Source organism: Danio rerio, chromosome 4 (genome assembly GCF_052040795.2).
Source record: "Danio rerio strain M-AB ecotype USA chromosome 4, GRCz13ab, whole genome shotgun sequence".
Taxonomy (NCBI): Eukaryota; Metazoa; Chordata; class Actinopteri; order Cypriniformes; family Danionidae; genus Danio; species Danio rerio.
In genome coordinates, this window is record NC_141024.2 from 3213875 (window position 1) to 3232306 (window position 18432).

General features: G+C 37.1%; 1 protein-coding gene across 3 annotated transcripts in view; it reads right to left on the bottom strand.

Moving 5' to 3' along the window:
- Positions 1 to 18432, bottom strand: part of pde3a (phosphodiesterase 3A, cGMP-inhibited) — a 176992-nt gene that overhangs the window by 121929 nt on the left and 36631 nt on the right. The gene's annotated exons all lie outside the window — the stretch shown is intronic.

Genomic DNA, 18432 nt, shown 5'->3' on the forward strand with positions numbered 1-18432 from the left:
GTGTGTTTGGACGTACACATTTAACATATACAGTACAGTCAATTCAATTCATGTTTATTTACTGTATTTGGTGCTCTTACAATGTATATTGTGTCAAAGCAGCTTAACATAGAAGTTCTAGTAGTCATGCAGTGATTTTGACTTGAACATATTATAGATCAGTAACAGTAACTTTCAGTTAAACACTTGTTAATAATTTATATAAGCTGTTTACTACCAACACATGCCAAGTTTTTCGGGAAGGGGGATTCTTAAATCTTTCCACTAAAATAGCATTATTAGCATACCTGTCGAGATTCAGATGTGAAAAGGGATATGCCCACCATAATAAGGGATTTCGGTAACACTTTACAATAAGGTTCATTAGTTAACTAGCATGAACTAATCATGAACAACACATGTACAGCATTTATTAATCATAATTGAACATTTACTAATGCATTATTAACATCCAAGTCCATGCTTGTTAACATTAGTTAATGCACCATGAGTTAGCATGAACTTACAATGAACTACTGTATTTTCATTAACTAACGTTAACTAACATGAACAAATACAGTAGTAAATGTTTTGTTCATTGTTTGTTCATGTTAGTAAATGCATTAATTAACATTAATAATGAACCTTATTGTAAAGTGTGACCGGGATTTCCCCAACACCCTCAGCCCCTTTAAAAAATCCCCAAATTACTAAATATGTTCATTTGGAGCTGTTTCATTGTAAATAAACAGTTAAATGCTCACTAGTATGTTTTATTATTATTATTATTTACAAAAGAAAAAAGTAAATAGTATACATTAGCAGCAAATACATTCGCAAACAGTTGAGCTTATTAAAATTAATAGCTATTATAATGAAATAGAATCAAGCTATCAAATCTCATTAGCCATTTCTTCACTGTATAGCTTACACATTCTAAATAAAGAGCAACGAATGAATCTCTTATTTATTTAGATTTTTTTTTCGTTTGATTACATTAAATAACAGGTGTCACTTTAAAAATGCACACATCTAACGTTATAATGAAAGCATTCAATTGCTTTCCGAACTTTTTATGCTCATTTAGGATAAAATTAGTTGTGTTTGAAAAAAAAAAAACACCAAGATCAACGTCTTTAGATGTTATTAATATTAATTACGTGTACATGTCTGTTTAAACACGCACCTAAAACCCAGACTTTCACTTCGCTTCAAATCGCGTGTGCAGAATCTGTTTAGGAAACAGGATCTATTTATCACAGCGCATCAGCTGACAGTCACGCACCGCTATACGACTGTTTTGAGGATTGCATATGATGGAGAGACGGTATCTGTAATGAAAAGGAAAGATAATCCCGCCGTTTTTATATTTATTTCAAAGTGTTTTCATGCCTAAACAAAGCGAAAGCACAGAACAGACTCACATTTAAGAGCAAGGGGCGTATTCTGGTGTGTCGGTGGTATGGGTTGTGTATAGGGAGGATCGGCTCTTTAATGTTTATTTGCCACCCTTCAGAGAAACACTAAAATTACGGGAGAAATATGGGAAAATACCTTTACGGGATAATAGCAGGATTGAACTGTAAAATACGGGAGAATCAGGGAGAAAATGGGAGGGTTGACAAACTAAATCAAGCATATTTTCTTTATCTAAATAAACATTTTCCACTCTCAAAACCTTTTGTGAAATGAAAAGGTTGTTGGGAGGTTACATGTTTTTCATGGAACCATCAATATCTAATTAATTTTTAAGAGTGTAACCTTCACTTAACCATCAATCCCAGCAAAACCAAACCTAATTCACATAAAAACCCACTTCACTTCAGCTATTTTGACTGATTTATAACCATTTAACAAAGACTCCTCCCTATGAAATGGCATCTTTATGCTTTTATCTGATTACCAGGTAGACTGGATCCTGTTGACTGCTTTTCTCTTTAAAATATAAAACCTTGCAGCTTGTTAACTTTCACTGCAAACAATTCCTGATTGAGATCAAACATCAAAATCACCTGACGATGGAAAATTGCTCTTCGATTTTCTCCTTGCTGACCGATTTTCCTTGTATCTAGTGAACATTCACTGGTAAACATGATTCCCATATCGTTGCATGAGATCAAACAGCAATCAGATGAATGTTGGCAGTCCGAAGTCTGGTTTCCATTCAGACGGGCTCTCATCAGCGTGGGCAGAATCCCACAGGGAGAAACTGCTTTCTAGCACAGGAATAAGCACCGTCCCTCTGCTGGACGGGCCCACACTGGCATCCGAGGCCCTGATGGATGTCCAGATCTGCGTTTCCCGGCCTCCCCCTGCCGAGGAGCGGCTACAGGGAATGTGGGAGTGCTTGTTTGGAAAAACAGTGTCTTCCGGTCTCAGTTCCTGGGTCAGTCAAGGGCCAACTAATATTAAGTCTTTGCGTCATGTCCTCCGAACAGCAAAATAAAGATAAGGATAAAAATTGCATGGAAAGATTGCAAGAGGGAAGTGTTTCTGAGGATAAGGGGAGCAGACGTGTGGACATAAAGCATCAGGGAGACAAGCGGCCTGTCAAAACAAATGCCTAAATCCTCTGTCATGATGTCAGGTCAGCAGAGGTTAATGCAATAAGTGTGAGGGAAAAGATCAGCTGGCATTATGGCATTTTAGGAAAGCTTGATCTTTGTAATGCATTTAAAACCTTTGCCTTTTGAACTATTTATTTTTAACAAAGTCATCACTTTAACAAAAAGCATACTTTATCTGATCTGCAACATCTAATTAATAAGTAAATGCGATAACAATTTTAATATACATTTCTTTTAAAACTATGGTGGTACTTCAGGTATTTGTTTTAATTTATAGAGAGAGAAATTCTATTAAATTTTACTTTACAATAATGTTGCAATAGTTAATGTAATCACTAGCATGATCTGTTTATGAAAAATAATTGTACAGCATTTATTAATCATACTTCCACACTTAACTAATGCATTCTTAAACATTAAATTACACAAGAAACAGATCTATGAGCTAAAGCGTAAGTAGTTTTTTTGAATTTAGGTGATCGTTTATTTAAACTATTTATAGTTATCTACATTATGGGGGCGTCACGGTGGCACAGAGGGTAGCACAATCGTCTCACAGCAAGAGGGTTGCTGATTTGAGCCCTGATTGGGTCAGTTGGCGTTAATGTGTGGAGTTTGCATGTTCTCCCCGTGTTGGAGTAGGTTTCCATCGGGTGCTCCGGTTTACATGTGGTATACGTGAATTGGGCAAGCTAAATCTTCAGTGGTGTATGTGTGTGAATGGTGTATGGATGTTTCCCAGAGATGGGTTGCGGCTGGAAGTGCATCCCCTGCGTAAAACATATGCTGGATAAGTTGACGGTTCATTCCGATGTGGCGACCCCACATTAATAACCAAGCCGAAAAGAAAATGAATGAATGGATGAGAGTTGTGTCAGCATATTAGATGTGGGCCAAATAAATTATTTTTAGGGAGTGCACCCTAAAGGTTACTGTGGTCATCTCCTCAGGTATCCTCTTTTAAAATGTGGTTGTCTCAAGTACGTTATTTCCCTAAACAAACTCACTTATGACAAACATCAAAGTCTGATGATATTTGGCAGTTATGGATACCTTTTAGTTCTTAGCCTGATTGTAATAATTAGTTTACTTGTTTGTATTTATGCTGTTATTTCTTACTGTATAGCTGAGACTGTATTTGTATGTGCAATAAAATAACCTATGATTAATAAAATAATAATAAAAAAACGCATAACAACTAAAGCAACACTCTACACAAAATAACATCCATAAAAAACATTAAAACAAAAACCAAGAGGTTATTTAGAGCCGGTTTCATGTACTCTTGTACATTCAGTCCCACTGGAAAGCCAAAGTTATACTTGAGAAAGGAATAATTGTACACAGACGCTGGCCCAATGTGGAGGTGTTTACACTTAAACCTATTTGCAAGTCCCGAAACATTTTAAAAGCCGCCTGAAACATCTCGCCCGGCCCGTGATAAATAATCAGACACTCTGTGCTCATAGAAAAGCTGAAATATAACTCTGCCTTGTGTGGGGGAACCAAACGTGTGAGTCCAAAACGCATTACAGGTGGAGCGATGGAGGATTAAGTCTGGGAGAAGATTCAATTTTCCCTCCTAGTACATCAGCTCTAGCATAAACCCCGGCTTGGCACAAGACGACAAGTATAAAAGCATAATTTCACCTCCAACCCTGTTCTCTAGGCACGCTCCTGTGGTTGGATGTGAATGGAGAATGTTCTCTATGCAGAAAGGCATCCTCTGGGATGGAACTGTGGGATAGTGTCACAGACTGCAATGGTTTTTAGCTATCTGAACATTAACGTGAATCATCTGAAACATGCATTGTGTCAGCGAGTGTGCTGTTAGTTCTGAGAGTCATGCTTGTTTAATGTTCAGTGAAAAGAGGAAGTTGATCATACCCTCAGACGTCACAGATGACGGGAAGAGGGAGAAGAACTGCCAATCAGCCAAAACAAGCAATTCACAGTCACAGACTTTCATGATGTTACAAGAGGCGGTTGCTGAGTCGAATCAAGAAGGTTTCAGATTAAAAAAATAAGAGTGGTAATGTTGCAACGTTCTTCAATGACAAAAACACAGAAGACATTAAAGTAAAAAACACATTCATAAGTCCAAAGCACTTAAAACGTAAGTGAAAAAATGAAAAAGCCTTTATTAACATGACCATTACTTTGAGATATAATTAATAATAATAATTACATTTATATAGCACATTTCTGGACACTTAAAGCACTTTTCACATGTTTTTTTTTTTTTAATCCACCACCAGCGTGCAGCATCCACCTGGATGATGCAACGGCAGCTATATTGCGCCAGCCCGCACACCACACACCAGCTGATTGGTTATGAAGCTAATTATGATATGGTGATGGTTAGGAAGCCATGGACAGAGGCCAGTCGGCAAATGTTGCCAGGATCCCAGGGTTAGACTCCTACTCTTTTTTTGAAGGACATCCTGGGATTTCTAACAACCACAGAGAGTCAGGACCGCAGTTTAATGTTTTATCGAAAAGATGGTGTTAACTGAGCACTATAGAGTCCCCATCAATATACTGGGGCGTTAGGACCCACACAGACCACAAGTTAAACACCCCCTGCTGGTCTCACTAACACCACTTCTGGCAGCAACCTAGCTTTCCCATGTTTTCCATGAATTTTTTCACTTACTTTTCGAGTGCCTTGGACTTATGAATTTGCTGCTTATCTTTATGAATCCCTTATCCAAAGAGCACCAATATATTAATTACATCTAAATGTACTTCTTTGTTTGATCTAAGACATTACAGTAATTTCACTCACTGTAAAACCCTCATGATGCATTCAATCTCTCAATACCATAGGTGTCAAATCCAGTTCCTGGAGGGCCGCAGCTCTGCACAGTTTAGTTCCAACCCTGTATGTTTCAAACAAGCCTGAAGAACTCAATTAGTTTGATCAGTGGTGTTTAATTAGGGTTGGAACTAAACTGTGCAGAGCTGCAGCCCTCCAGGAACTGGATTTGACACCTGTGCTCTATACTATCGCCATAATTTAAGAATCTTTGTTTCATTAAACAATTTCCCCCCCCGAATAAAAACCATTCTGTATTTTCATTTAAAGTGTGAAATTATTAGAAATTTCTAAACTGAACTTAAACCACATAAAAATTCCTTATATATCGATATTGGTTAGACATTATAATTGATGATGTCATAGTCTTACTTCTAGGTTAAAACAAACCTAAATGCACTGCATAATGAGGGTTCATATCAATGTTGATTGCGGTGTAAGGATTGCAAAAATAAAACAAAGTCAAAACTGTTTTAAATATGTGATCCTGGACTGCTCTGGAACAAATGATCCATGCAATTTGGTATTTCTCTAAAGAAAATCAATGCTTTGTCTGGCAACACCTCGGCAACCATCCAACACACCCTAGGAACCACTAAGCAATCCTCTGCCAACCACTCAGAATCTCTTGGCAAATCTTTCATCAAAAGCACAATAACTTTCTCACCTCGAAAATGATTTTGACCATTGATGACATCATCCATGCCTATTATTGTTAAGCTCCACCCATTCATCTGAATATCAGACAGATAAGATCAAACCCCATAGATCTGTCAAATTATAGAAGGTGATGAGCAAGAAAGTGTGTGAACTACTTAATATGTGAGAATTTAAAGAGAAAGTTTTGTAAAAAATGTAATCACATGATCGTTTATTTTCCCTCTTGTGGTTTTAAATCTATATTTAGAGTTTCAGTCTTCTGTTGAGCACAAAAAAATATATTTTGAAGATATGCTGGCACATATTGACTTCCCTAGTAGGAAAATATGATCTGAACAAATCAAGGGTGAGTAAAACCTTGCAGAATTTTAATTTTGGGTGAACTATCCCTTTAAACAAACCACTGAATTTGTAAAAAAACAAACAAACAAACAAACAAAAACAATACATGTCAATTACATTTATTATTTGCCTCATAACTAACTAAACGTTAAATGGCAGAATTGAAAACTGAATTTGTTTTATCTTTTGTTGCATACTTTATAAACCAGAGCTTGATGTGTTTTGAACCACAAAACTAGATAAACACAAAGATCAAATAAATAAAACTATATCTATTTATCCATTACAGCTGAATTTGTTTAGTTCAGCTGTTGCATAGAAACCACAGCTTGACATGTTTTGGTACAACAGATCTGACCCAAAAACGTGCTCAGAGACTCTTCGCTGGGCCAAAAATCTGAATTTTTTTGGAAGAACAGCCGGTCCTAGAATGGTAGATGAAAACCGCTGAAGCAAAAAAAATAATAAGCCTATTGTAAACACAAGTGCATGCTTTTTAATACCTCCCAATTACATTGATTCATAATCACAACAATCTTTAATAGAGGGTCATAGCATAGTGAGCCCTCATTACTGACCTCTGAAAGAAATCACTGCAGCGGTTCTGAAGTTCATCTCAGTGTTTCCTCGCTTACGGTCAAGGTGACCTTCGATCCCGACATCCAACAGATGCTCAAAATACAGCAAACCTGACAACGTGAAGAGCGCTCTGAACCCACTCCAACATCACAAGTGTAACTGAGGACAAATATGAGCATGAGGCTCTTTATCATCCCGCTTCAATTAATTATTTATGAGGCTCGACGAGAATCAGGGCTATTGGCAAACACTCAATATATGTGTGTGTATACACTGGCCTCAAGTGCTGGATGAATGCGTCCTCATTTTCGGGCTGTTGAAGCAGGTGAGCGGTTGATTTCAGAGTGTATGCTAATAGCCCGCATGGTTGGTGGTTGGGCTTTGATGTTGAGGACGGCGCACTCGCGACAGGAATGTGTAGCTGCGCTGTTTTTGGAAGCAAGAGAGCAAAACCGCTTCAATTAAAACTGCATTCTGGATGGTTCCTTAATCAGCCTGACAACTCATAAACACACTCCCCTCCTCAACACACATGCTGAATCGCTTCAGCATCATAAGTGCTCTTTAAATGGGTTTTCAACAGCTCAGCCTGTGTGTCTCTGTGGAATCTGACTCAAACATGTCCTGTGTGCGACCCCAGATATAAGGAAAATAAAGCAAATGTGGGTAAATAGAGGTACAGTCTGTCAGTTCACACATGACCATCCTTCATGTAATTAGTAGTGCTACTTAACACTTTAAAAATCTATCTATCTATCTATCTATCTATCTATCTATCTATCTATCTATCTATCTATCTATCTATCTATCTATCTATCTATCTATCTATCTATCTATCTATCTATCTATCTATCATCTATCTATCTATCATCTATCTATCAACTAGCTAGTACAACCAATTAGCCAACTTAACTAACTTGTCAAACAAATCTGAATCAATCTACTAAAACAACAAAAGCAACTCTACTAACAAAATGAACAATCTACTGTACCAACTCTCAAAACAATCCATTTACCAACCACCCAACCAACCAACCAACCAACCAACCAATCTAACAACAAAAAATAAATCCCCTCACCAACCAATCTATCCACCGACCAACTAATGAACCAGTTAGTCTACATACAAACCAATCTACCAAAACCCAATAAACCAATCTTCCAATCAACAAATTAATCCACCAACTAGCAAACAAACCAAATTATCATCTATAACCTACCTACCTATCGACAAAACAAGTACAAATAAACATGTCAACCCAACCGATCTACCAAGTAACAGATAAATCAGCCAACCAACAACCCATGACTTCAGTAACCAATTAATCTACAAACTAACCAACAAGTAAATCTCCCAACCAACTAACTAACCTGCCACAATTCTACTAACCAAACAATCAATCTACAAATTAACCAAAAAGTAAATCTATCAACCAACAAACTAACTTGCCACAATTCTACCAACCAAACAATTAATCTACAAACTAACCAACAAGTAAATCTACAAACCAACTAACCACAATTCTACTAACCGAAAAATCAATCTACAAACTGACCAACAAGTAAATCTACCAACCACTTTGCCACAATTCTACCAACCCAACAATCAATTTTGCAACCAACCAACAAACCATTCTGACAAAACAACCAATCTACCGTCTAATCTACCAAAGTACTAAACTTTTAGTTCTTCCAATCTCACCAAATGCATCAACCATTCATTCAGACAAGACTTTGACAAACTAGCAAGCTAAACTCCAACTTAAATGCAAAATGTAGCATTTTGTAATTGCAAGGAAGCACTATTTATAAAAGCATCTGAAATATGTATAGTAAAATGTAATACTATGCCTTTAAACAAACCACTGAAACTGTAAGTTACTATACGTTAACTCTTTGCCACATAATCATCTAAAATATAAATTACTAAACTGAAATTGAATTTTCTTTTATTCCACATTGAAATTGATCCAGAAATCTAGAAATTGATGTGTTTTTGTCCACAAAATTGATAGAAAGGTATATGTTTTGGCATAATGGATCTGATCCAAGCTAAATATCTATAGTTAAATTTAAACAAATCAATCAAGCCCAGTTCAACCAAATCAGGATTAAAACACAGTCCGACTAAACACCTCCAGTAAACCTATGAACAGCTTGTTTGCTCGGCTGTCACACGATGACTCGATTGACCCAAAACACTTCCCTCTCTCCAGAATGCTCGTTAACTTCCTTCACTTTCCCCAATAATGCCAAATGAAACTATTTGTCATGTGTTTGACACAGGGGGCTTACTTGCGACGTAATTTGGTGCGTGTTTGTCCAAAGTCTGCCAGGAAAAACAGTGGAAGTCCACCTCAGCAGAGGGAATGGGGACCGGAGCACAAAAGTGTGCTTTCACGGAGCCGAGCCTTGGGGGAAGTGGGGGGCCCGAGAGATGACTGTAGACTTTCAGGTTTTTCCCCCACCTTGCAGACATGTTTTTATAAACACAAGGAATGCGTCAAGAAGGCACAGTCCAAGTACCTTCCTCTCTTTTTATTACAAGCGTCAATCCATCATCCACCAATCAAAGATGGCACTCAGTCAGGCCACGCCTTCTTTCTGAGTGGAATGGAAACACAACCTGCAGCGTTTGCTACTGTATCCACCACTGCAGCAGGAGGGAATTGTGGGAAAGATCTACTTTAACAGAGGATGTGAAATCATGAGATGGATTCCAAGCATTGTTAATCTTTCCATCAGTCTCTCTCTCTTGCTCATTTCTGCTTCTGTGATGAGGCTCGGCTGAATAACTGCACGGCCTCAAACTCAACCCATGACGCATCTGGGGAGATTTATATGTCCGGAGTGTTCGGCCTCCACATTTGTCTGGAATGACGCTGTATGTCGCCAACTATTAAAACTCACTGAGTCAACACTTAGTCGCTTAGAGCTCAAAGAGCGAGGCTCATGAAAACTGTCAAGAACACGTCCAAGATGCATTTAGTCTAAATAGAAAACATGCATAAATAAAAGATTCATATTAATTTATCTATACAGCCTTTTATGCATGAAAACTGAGAGCATCTTCCTCTCTATTACCATAATGTAGTGCAATTCTCAACCATGTTCCTGTAGGACCACCAGCTCTGCACATTTTCTATGTCATCTAAACACACCTGACTTACTGTAGATTATCAGCTCAGAGACTGAAAGACCTTTAATGGGTGTGACAGACGAAGGAGGCATCCAAAACATGCAGTGTTGATGGTACTCCAGGAACGTGGTTGAGAAACACTGATGTAATGCATATTTCTGTTAATGGCCCTTTTTTTAATTTGCTACTAATAATAGTAATTATTAATAAATAATTAATTCTATTAATTATAATAATTATAATAATAATAAAATTATTAATTTTAATAATAATTAATTTGTAATAATACTAAATATTCCTATTAATAATTATTATTAATAATATGAACAATAGTATTATTGATAATATTAATGCATGATTTAACACTATAAATGTTTAATATAAATTGATTTATGTTTTTATTTATATGTGCTGATTAAAATTACTTGCTAATATTACTAATTTAGGACACTATTTCACTTGAATGAACCGAATGCTGTATAATAAATGTAATCATGCATAAATAGTATGCTAATTACAAACATAAATAAATAAACCTTAATCAACCTCAGTTAAAAATCATTCATTGGTAATTTTGAGTGGCTGATACATGTTCTAGATGTGCTTTCTAGCTTTACACTTTAAATTTAATGAGCTCAGCCATCACAATCACAAAGCATAAAAACTGAAAGCTGACAGAGAAAGCAGCTTGGGTACTGTCATGATAAATTTCAGCGACGAGAAGCAGAAGTTTCACATTGAAGACTGTAATGTTTGAATTCAGACTAAGTCAGTTCTGTTTACTAGAAGACACATGATGTCATTCCACTGAGGCGTCCAGAGAGCTTCAAGTTTATTTGTATACCGCTTTTCACAATGATTATTGTTTACAAAAGGTGCACATTACTGCATTCAATTTAATTCAGAAAAGGTAAGGTTGTTAGTTACCATAACTGTATTAGTTACTAATTACTTTAACTAATTAACAAGTAACTTTTAACAGTTCAATTATTATATATAAGCATATAAGCATAGGTAACCTGCAGTTACAGGTGATGTCTATGTGTACATGTTTGCACAACAATGCATAACATTGTTCAGTCTCATGTAAAAGTATTTGTATAGCCTGTCTTATGTGCATAGATAGGTATAGTATAGGCCCCGTTTACACTGGCATTTTAATGTGGCCCAATCCGGATTTTATGCTCATTTGTGACACAGATCGGATCTGTTCTATGACCGTGTAAACACGAAAAAACGCATGCATTCAGATATTCAGAGATCGCTTTCAGGTCTCCTTCATTTGTGGAAATAAATCAGATATAAATCAGATATGTGAAAAGAGAACTATCATGTACACAGACAGATTTATTAAGGCATTTCGTTTTGTACGTTATTAAACTTGCGACAATGTGGTGCTTTTCAGCGGTTAAATGATGTAGAAGGAAGAGCGTGTGTGGAGACGCCAACGTGGTAAACAACAACAACTGAGGAATCATAAGGGAGGAAAGTGGCCAGTCGCCACAACTTGCTCCCACCAGACTTGAGATCTCTCTCGTACCCACAATGTTCTCTGAATGGTGGAGGGCACCACATATAAACCATAGGTGCAAGCGGCGATGACGGCCCTTTCCCTCCTCCCCAGCTTAAAAATCATTTTAAAATTGGGTGAACTCTGCATATTTCGCAAGACTACTTCTTCCATTGTGGCTAGTGTGGTGCAGATGCTAAAACCCGCCTTTACACATGCACGACATCGTAAATTGCATAGCAAGTGTAAACACATGAATCAGATATCGGTCACAATTAAAAGAATGTGTAAACGGACAGGCAAATAAATCTGATATAAGCAACAAATTGGAATTGGACATTAAGACCAGACAGTGTAAAAGGGGCCTTAGATATGAATAGTCTTTTTTAAAATAGCTCTTATGTCCAGTGTTGTGTTTATGATTAATTTATGTAGCACTGTGGCCTGCGAGACATGACATTTAGTTCCTCTGTATGTCCACACATGTAGTGGAATGATAATGAAGCTTGACTTGACTTGATGTTCAATAAAGTGTGTTGGTCCTATTGAGACCTACGATCTATTGGTCATTGCTGCACGTGCATGACTCTCCCTTCACATTCATTAAAATAAACGCACTGATGTTAATCATAAATCTTTCTTTTTACATGTTTTGCAAAAGCTGGATGGTATGCAAAAGAAGCGCCGTGCTTTGATTAGCGATGGCGAAGAGCTGCTATCATCCTCCGAGGACTCCAGACGAGCACCAGCGACCGTCTTTGATGATCATACAGACTCATAAAAGCACATGCTGTATCATAGGTGCGAAGCTCGGAAACACAAGACAAGCCTTGAGAGAAATTCATTTAAATAGCTGTGAGCTTGTGCGACGGCGTAATCCTGAAATATGACTTTCATCAGCTGATGAGCGCGGGGTTTTCACAGGGACACGACGAGCTGACTCACTGTAATTGGGTTACGGAGTTTCTCGCTAAAACTGATTGTGCGTGTCCTACCGGCTGATGGATGGAAACGCTGCGCCGAGAGCACATTTTAATACCCCGGATTTTCAAACCCACTTACTGTTCTCAGTCTTTCTTCAGAAGACAATACCCGTAACACAATTACTGTAGGATAAAATTTGCCTGGGACCTAAAATAACTCCCACAAAGAGACCTGCTTCCAAGTAACTGTCTCGCCTGTCCTCACTCGTGCAGGTGTAATTTCTCAGTTAATGCATACTAATGAAGAAAACGGCCTAAAAAAACGGACTAAACAGATTATGTGGACGCTTCAGGAATATCCGCAGAGATTTAAGATTCTTCACATGGACAATAATGAGAAAAATGTAACACAATATACGCAGCAAAAAGCAGCTGCTTCAAAATATGAACACTGTCAAGTCTGGCATACAAATTAATAGCTAGAAAAGGCTCTTGCATGTATAAATATGCATATTTGATGCATCTGGATTTAAATTTTTTTATAATATTCCAAATAAACGACAACGTAGTGGGTAGCGATGTCGCCTCACAGCAAGAAGGTTGCTGGTTAGAGCCTCAGCTGGGTCAGTTGGCATATCTGTGCGGAGATCTGGGAAGATCATTTCACCATTAAGAGACAGAGAAAGTAAAGGTTCTGGAAATAAACATTACTCGAATAATGTTAGATGTTTTAGATGAGTAATAGATTCTGATAAATTAATGCACCTTAAAACTTTTAAGATGTTTAGATCAGAGGTGTCCAAACTCGGTCCTGAAGGGCAAGTGTCCTGCCAATTTTAGCTCTGACTTGCTTCAACACACCTGCAAGAATGTTTCTAGAAAGCCTAGTAGAAGCTTAAATAGCTGGCTCAGGTGTTTCTGATTGAGGTTGGAACTAAACTTTGCAGGACACTGGCCCTCCAGGACTGAGTTTGGGCACCTCTGGTTTAGATGCTGGAAAGGATCATTTCACCACTGAGAAACAGAGAAACCAAAGGTCCTGGAAATAACTGTTCCTATGCAGATTTGAAATGACACAGCCGGTTTAAAGCAGGGGTGTTAAATTTAGGTTCTGATCTGCCCTGCACAGATCAGTTCCAACCCTGCTTCAACACTCTAAAGACTTTTCTCCCCAAAGACTTCCAATCATATGCACGCGAATGCGTCAGACCGGAAACGCAGGGTCATGCATCAAGTTACTCAGGTCGCTGCGGTGCAAAGTTCAAGCTCGGTGAACTCTGACCTGCAAAATCGCATCACTTGACTGGGTGAGAAACATGAACCTCAAAACATGACCTCTCTGGACAGAAACTTAAAAGAAGTTTTTCGCAGCGCCGCACGACAGAATTTCGCATGCTTAAACTCTAGTGTGACCACAGCTTTACCTTTAGATTTCAAACAAGCCTAAAGGAGTCAATTAATTTGATCAGGTCTGTTTAATTAGGGTTGGAACTAAGCTGTGTAAGAGCTGTGATCCTTCAGAAACTGAGTTTGACATCTGTGGTTTAAAGGGTTAAAAGTGAACTCAACTGTTCACCAAGGCTCCCTCCAGCAATAAAATATGTCATGAGCCTTTCCTGTGACTAAATCTGTACAATTTGTAGAATCTGCACATAAGGAGAAAATAAATCTGCAACAGATTTCAGAAGTCAGCTTTATTATCTCTATGCCAGTGTTGCAGTGCGAGTTACACCAGTTTAACACTAAAGAGTTTAAATCCCTACCCCTAAATAAGCAATACTAAAAGATGAGCTTATTCCTGTGCTTAAGACATAAGCGTGACACAGCTGTTCGTGTAGATGTTTGCGTGCTCTGATCTCTCCATCTCCAAGGCTGTATTCACACTCTCAGGAGAGAAGAAGAGCGGCTTTTAAGTCCAGACTTCTCTTTTATCATATGCCTGGCTGAACAACTGTGCTCCTCTAATCGTTTCCAGAAGACACAGGGCTTGTTTGTGAGGAAAATGCCCCGTTTCCTGATCTTTTCTTTTGCTTTAATAAGGAAGTGGATTTGGCCACCTGTTCTAAGAGTGAATCTACAGAGGAGAACAAAAGCTGAAAATCTCATTTCATTGTCCTTTTTTTTCTCTCTCTTTCTGTTATTGTGAATGGTTGTGGATTTCAGGGTGAATATATGTGGAATTTTAGGACATTTTCATTTTCCTAGATTTGTGTAAATGGATAGTTTTGACCATAGTTGCATGTTCAAATGCTCAACGGAACAACAGTCATTTTTACTACACTGCTGTCTGATAAATTTGCCCTAAAACTAGAACCTTTTTTTAATGTTTTGAGCGTGGTTTTGAGTATATTTGATTTCATTACGTAAAACTAAAATACGTAAAAATAAAGTAACCAATAAAAATGTCAACTAAACTGTTGCCTTTAAAAGTTCCATCATTTGTGTTTTTTATCCAAACATTCATGTATCAAAACACATTTATTTGAGAAACAATATGGCACGATATACAAGTCTTGCTTTCTGTTTAGAAAAATTAAACTCAAAATTAAGAACACTTATACCAGGGGTGCCCAAACTTTTTCCTATAAAGGGCCAAAAACCTCTGTTGAGGGCTGTGGGCTGAATATATACCAAATCGTGTTACAATAAATTTGCCAAGGGGAATTTCCTCATTCATATGGTCATATTTAAAAAAAAAAACCTAGAAAATGTTGCATTAAATCCCATTGACTAACACAGCTTAATTTTTAACATTATATAAGGAATTTATTACAGTAAAAATATAAACAATTCCATTAATAACACATTGGCGAAAACACTGGTCGAGCTGCTTGCAGATGACTTGTACATTGTCCTCTATCCATCTCCTCTTAAAAGTCTTCATTTACAACATAACTGAATCATTTCATTTCAATCTGCTTTTTTGTTGCTCAGCAATAAACATGATGAACCACCAACTTATCCAGCATATGGTTTACACAGCCAGCTGCAACCCATCACTGGGAAACATCCATACACTCTCATTCACACACATACACTACGGATAGTTTAGCTTAACCAATTTACCGATGCCACATGTCTTTGGATTTGTGGGGGAAACCGGAGCACCCGGAGGAAACCCATGCAAACACGAGGAGAACATGCAAACTCCACACAAAAAAGTCAACTGACCCAGCCAAGGCTCGAATCTAGCGACTTCTTGCTGTGAGGCAACACTGCTACCCACTGCACCAACACGATGCACTTTAAAATGTCATTTAATTAAATTTTTCTGACATAACTGGTAGATAGTTTTTGTTTTATGGAAGGAAAGAAACAACACAAATATTTAAAATGTTTAAATCAAGACATAATTATTTAAAAGTATTAAATAAAACAAAATTAAGATACTAATAAAAGAAAATGAAGATAATCATTTACGATATCTATTAGGTCTATGCCGAAAACAAAAGAAAAAAATGTATTTGGAAAAATAAAAGATTCAAATGCAAACGTAACTTTATTTTTCTGATCTTATTGATAAATGTAAATATTGAACTTATTTTGATGAAAGCGAGACGTAGCATGTTTAGTCATTTTGATTTAAGAATGTTTAAGTTTTTGTATTATAAACAGTCAAAACATGCTCAGTTTTTCTCAGGGTATTAGAGCAATCCGATGTTTTACAGACAGCTTTGGACGTCAATAATACACAGCCGAACTCAGCAGGTTCTATCGCCTCAAATATTCTGACCACAACCTGGCACTCTTGTTATGAAACATTATTTGGCTGCTTGCATCACATCCTGTGGATAGTGGTAGAATTCCAGGAAATTCATACATCTAAACCCTGTTTGTGTTCGCATACTCCCATTCATTTGCTAGATTACACTTCCTCATGACCAAGAAAAATGCATAAATCAACAGATTAAAAACAATCTCTTCGGAGAACAGTACAGAAATACATCTGAGAGTCATAGATTTTTATTATGAATGCTAAATTATCTTAAATTATGTGCTCTTGGCTCCTGATAATCTTTCCAAGCAGTTAACTCAAACAAACCATCCATGAACTGGCTGTTCTGGAGCCCAAACACAATAAAAACACTGCTGATAGAGGCATAGCTAATGTTCAGACTTTACTGAGTGTGTGATTTGAACAAATCATTACCATTTATTAATCACACTATCACATAACCAGTGATATCAAAACAGGCTAAACCAAAACCTACTTTCTAAAGTTTCTGGCATTTTAAAAGCATCTCTGAAAACTAAAATAAACACAAATGATTCTCTTAAAATATAATAAACTAATTATTTAAAAATATCTGTATATAAAACATACACTTTTAATGTTTAATATTTTATGCATGCAAACATGAAATAAAAAAAATAAATAGCAAATCAAACACTTAACAACAACCCACATTAACCCAGCAACCACTCTGAACACACTAGACACCACCTAGCAACAACCCAGTACACCCTAGCAACTATTTAGAGTACCTTATTATACAGCTGTCTGAAATGCTTGATTTTGATTAGTCAGTGGTGATATTCCAAGGTATGTTATTCCCAGATACCAACCGCTGAATAACACAGCCCTTAAATAATCTTGACCATTTGTTAATATTTGTTTTCAATTCAATTCTTTTTAACGTTCTATGACAAGTAGCCATGTAATAAGTGGGATAAAACAAATCCAGCTGGGTGTTATTGCACAATAAAGCAACAGCTGCTGATAAACGTGCTTTATTCTGTGATAACAACCGCCTGGATGTACTTTATCTCTTACTTAGCAACTATACTGGAGCCTCCAGGCAACTCTTTTGAATGTTTTATGCACAAGTACTTGTCATTTTCTCCAAGAAACTATGACAAATAAAGTATATCCTCATTCATCTTGACAAACCTGGAGTAATCGCTCACACTGAAGTTCTGGAACTGCTAAAATGACTTCCTAAGATCACACTCATTTCCTGTCTTGCAGCCCTTTTTGGCACCATCTAGTGGCTGAATAGGTTGGTGTATGCTCAATTCAGTGGTTTTAGATTGTCAGATTACCCTTTAATTAAATAATTAAGAATTTTTACAGATCAATGCAATTATATGTGTCAATTTTTTGTATGTTTTGTGACAAATAGCTGTTTGATAAGTGGGATAAAGTACATGCAGACGGGTGTTATCACAGAATAAAGCAACAGCTACTGATTAACTTGTCCTGCTTTAGTTGTGCCATCAACTATCTGGATGTTCTTTATCTATTACTTGCAGCTCCAGCCAATCCCTTTGGAGGTTTTTACGCACAAGTTTTAGTCATTTTCTCCAGAAACTATAAAAAATAAAGCATATCCTCATTCATCTGGACAAAACTGGAATAATCGCTCACACGGAAGTTCTGGAACTGCTAAAATGACGTCCTAAGATCACACTCATTTCCTGTCACAAATCTGTCTTGCAGCACCATCTAGTGGCTGAATAATGTGTACGTGGTTGCATGCTCCATTCAGTGATTTTAGTTTGTCAGATTTGCCTTTAATTATATAATTAAGATTTTTTACAGCTCAATACAAAAATAAGTATCAATTTGTTATATATATTTTGTGAAAAGCAGCTGTTTAATAAGTGGGATAAAGTACATGCAGACGGGTGTTATCATAGAACAAAAGCAACAGCGACTGATAAACTTGTCGTGCTTAATTCTGCGATAACAATTGTCTGGATGTACTTAGCAGCTTCCGACCAATCCCTTGGATGTTTTTACGCACAAGTACTTGTTATTTTCTCCAGAAAGTATAAAAAATAAAGCATATCCACATTCATCTGGACAAAGCTGGAGTAATTGCTCACACCGAAGTTCTGGAACTGCTAAAATGACTTCCTAAGATCTCACTCATTTCCTGTCGCAAATCTGTCTTGCAGCACTTTTTTTTGGC